The sequence below is a fragment of the Triticum urartu genome, chromosome 3A (assembly GCF_056163025.1).
Source record: "Triticum urartu cultivar PI428250 chromosome 3A, HENAU_Tu73, whole genome shotgun sequence".
Taxonomy (NCBI): Eukaryota; Viridiplantae; Streptophyta; class Magnoliopsida; order Poales; family Poaceae; genus Triticum; species Triticum urartu.
Window position 1 is genome coordinate 99,674,847 of NC_141875.1, and position 3,239 is coordinate 99,678,085.

The following is a 3,239-nucleotide window of genomic DNA, read 5'->3' on the forward strand; positions in this document are numbered from 1 at the left end:
CGGACCGCCACCGGCCGAGGCGCACCGCCACCGGCCATCACCGCCCGAGCAAGGGAGGACCGCGCGTGGGGAAGGGCAAGCCCACCGCCGCCAGCATCACGCGGCCCAGGGCCGGCGGCGCAGGTTGATGGCGGCGGGAGGAGGGAGGGGCTGGAGGCGCGCGGTGGAAGGGCCCCTGGCCGCCTCGCTCGGGGAGGCGGCGCGGGGGTACGGGGGCGTGGAGGGGGGTGGGGGAGGAGAAGGGGAACGGGGTGAGGAGGGGGCTGGCGGCTCCGGCGGGAGTGGGGGGGGGACCCTAGGAGGGGGGTGGGGGGCAAGCCGGCCTTGTCATGGAGGTTGATGGCGTACCTCTCTGCTTCACCAACGGGGTGGGCTCTAGAATAAAATTTTAGAATGGGCTGCCAAAATACATGAAGTTTTTCCTCCATAAAATGGGCTGTGATGGGCACACCTAAATTTTACTCCTCTCTATCATATAATATAAGATCTAATTGCATCCAATTTGCGAAGGAGTAGATCGGTTTTCTAACAAATGCAAGTTATATTTTCTGTGCAATGTGCATTGCTAGTACCTGAAGTTTCCAGATTCATTCCTTATTCCAAATAGGTTCATGATGTTTATATTCATTGATTTGTAGATGGACTCACTTGATCTTAATAACATTAGCACTGATTTTATAACAAGCGAGTCAATCATGCGTCTCTTTTGTGCTTGTCAGTTACACAAGCAAATACATTTTCAGTTTCCCACGGGATCACGAAGGACTTCTTTTATTCGAAAACAACAGACACGAGCTCGACGAGCTATGCTTCACTTGTATGGAAGCTTCTCCTCTGATTCATCCTCTTTTATGTACCCACAGGACAGCCTGCTAATACTCATGGTTCAGTCCTATCCCTCGAGCCATACTGAAGTGCCAGATCCCCATTGCAAAGCCATGTACTTTGTTGTGATCGTCCCCCGAATCTACGATAATCCAGATAGTAACTGAGAACTAGAGTACATCATTTTTGCTAGGGGCGACCCCAAAATCTTCTGCCAGAGGCTTCCCCACTATTTGGGCATGAGACACACTGGGACAAAGTGCATAGCCAACATATCAGTGTAATGGAAGAGATGATCATAAGAACTAGATGCAGTGTTTCTACAAGTGCTCGAAAGCTCACCATATGTAGTACAGACCGTCAAACGTGTCCTTGTGGACCCTCCCAAGAAGCTCAATCTTTACCACTCCACCAATACATAGAACTGAGTGTGGTAGCTTAAAAGACTGCATCACATTTTCCTGGAATATCACGCCTCGTGTTACTTTGGAACATCTAAATTTTATGTTTATTACACAAAAAAGAAACACAGCTAGGAATATGTATTCAACTGACCTGTAAGGCTGTAACATTGGAAATTCTGGAGATGTGTACGTCCAGATATAGTTGCTATCATCAATCAGCTCCGCATCACTTTGAACATATACATGTGTTTCAGACCAGTGGGGTGGTTTTAGATAGCCCAAGCGGAACCAGACGTGTTTTGCTGAATATATCGGATGACCAAGTCGGAAAAAAGCTGCACGGTGAAGAGTATTAACACAGAAGGCACCTTTTGCAAACAGAAAGAAGGCTGAATCAAGTCTTAGGCGTCAAAACTTTTAATGGCCGTATCCTGATTTCATCAACAAGACACAGCTCTGACTGAAGGCTATATATCAGGCATTCTGGCACAAGCAGGATCTTTCTGGCCACCGCTCGACCAATAAGACGGTGTCGTCTCCTCACGATAAACCGGTTCAAGGGTATTTTCTATGCCTCTTCAGGGAAATGATCGATGCTGGATGCACCCATGCAGTGACTGATGCAACCCTTGGGGTCGTACGGCAAGAGAAGACCACGGCTAAGATGCATATACACCCTGTGATCCCTCCCGAGCTTCTCCAGCCCAGCACAAGCACTTGATCCAGCATTTCGGTGTGCACTGCTGATACTGCTCAGCTCAACACACGTGAAGTTGGAAACCTCTGGGTAAACCCGCAGGCACAGGATCTTGCTGAACTGGTTTGCAATAACTGAATAAAATGATTCATATTCAGCTGGTCTGAACCTTGTGTGTAGTTTGTCACTGAATGGAAAAACATTATTCCCTAGCATAACACCAGCTAGCATAACTGCCGCACCCTAGCCTTGAAAGAATTGCTGAAGGAAAAATATTATTTAGGGGCTCAAGTGAAGGAAAGAATAGAAAAACGAACACAAGCTAGCATAACACCAGCAATTGAGATGGTTCTGTAAGCGGCCTATTTGGGTGACATCGTCGTCAAATCGGTTATGGAATTTCCGCATCGAATGGATCGCTGATTAGTTAAGCAGCTAGGCTAGAATCGACATAGATGGATGGATGTAAAGGCAGATCCAGAAAATTTGGGCATACCGAATCGGCGCCAGGAGCGGGAGACGGCGGTGGCGCGGGCGAGAAAGTGAAGAGCGGCCAAGAGCATCTCCAGCCACGCACCCAACAGGGGTTTTTGACAATTTGTCACTTCTTACTTTGCACTTTGACAATCTGCCACTAATTATATTGTATTTGATCTTTTGCCACTCTTTACTTTGCACTTCGATTTTTTGCCCCGGTCACATGGGACCCAAGAGGAAATCCCTGAACTGCCCTTTGGACCTGATTGACCACGCACGGGATGATCTCTGTCCACATCTCCCGGTCCTATCCCCTTGCTCTCTCTCTCGTTTGCGGCCAACCTCCCGACGACGGCCAGCAGAGCTTGCGCGGTCTGAGTCATGGGAGGATGCGGGGGGCAGAGCAATGACCAGCGCGGGTAGTGGAGGAGGCCAGCTCACTCACTCGCGGACGACCAGCGCACGCCGCCACCTCGCCCTACTGGCCTTCGCCAGCGCGTGTGTCGGGGAGAGCGACGGCCTGCTCGCCAGCGTGATCTACACCACGGCCGAGCCCCTCCGCTACTCTACTAAGTCACCGCATTACCATGACCGCGCGGTGAACACAGTCGGCACCTCGGCCGGCAGCGTCATGCAGTAACGACCTGGGCGCGCAGCCACGCGAGGCGGCAGTAGAAGCCAGCGACGAGAGAGACGGCCTGACCGGTGGCTGTTGTGTCGACTGACGACCAACCTTCCTCCAGCACTCTTGTTCGTCGCCTTCTTCCCAGCAATACGTGTTTCGCTGAAGTAGAGACGCAATAGCACTAATTAGTTTTCTTGATTTTTGCTTCAAT

At 50.6% G+C, this 3,239-nt stretch overlaps 1 pseudogene; it reads right to left on the reverse strand.

Moving 5' to 3' along the window:
* Positions 1–936: 936 nt before the first annotated feature.
* LOC125546704 (F-box protein At4g00755-like) lies at positions 937–2,489 on the reverse strand (annotated as a pseudogene).
* Positions 2,490–3,239: the final 750 nt, after the last annotated feature.